Consider the following 490-nt stretch of genomic DNA (forward strand, 5'->3'; position numbering starts at 1 on the left):
AATATGTAGTGAATGTAGGATAACTCTTGGAGAACAGGTCAGAGCCGATTGCCAAGACCCACAACTTATTGCCCTTTTAGAGAGTATTCATGAGCTTTCTTTGGTAAGTACTAGCTATTTTAGGAGTCTCGCACATATCATTGATTTTATATGTAACTATATACAGGATCAAGGTATGAATTTCATTAAGTTACCATAAAACTCTGATTCTGCATCGGCCTTTATTAATCAGACTCTCTAATTATACTTAGCGACGCTATTGTTATGGTTGTTTCTAAAGATTTTCAATTATTTATGCCACGCCTTGTTTTCTATATATTAACATGGAAAAGCCTCATGAACCGTGCGCAATTTAACAGTTGCGTTGCTGTTCTAGGCTGAGGAGACGACTCGTACTCGTCCTGAACACAGTACCCCAGCTACCCCAGGAGGAAGCTTCTATTTGCCACCTAGCGACGACTCGTCCTCCTCTGAGGAGATCTCCTTTGAC

Source organism: Montipora foliosa, chromosome 7 (assembly GCF_036669935.1).
Source record: "Montipora foliosa isolate CH-2021 chromosome 7, ASM3666993v2, whole genome shotgun sequence".
Taxonomy (NCBI): Eukaryota; Metazoa; Cnidaria; class Anthozoa; order Scleractinia; family Acroporidae; genus Montipora; species Montipora foliosa.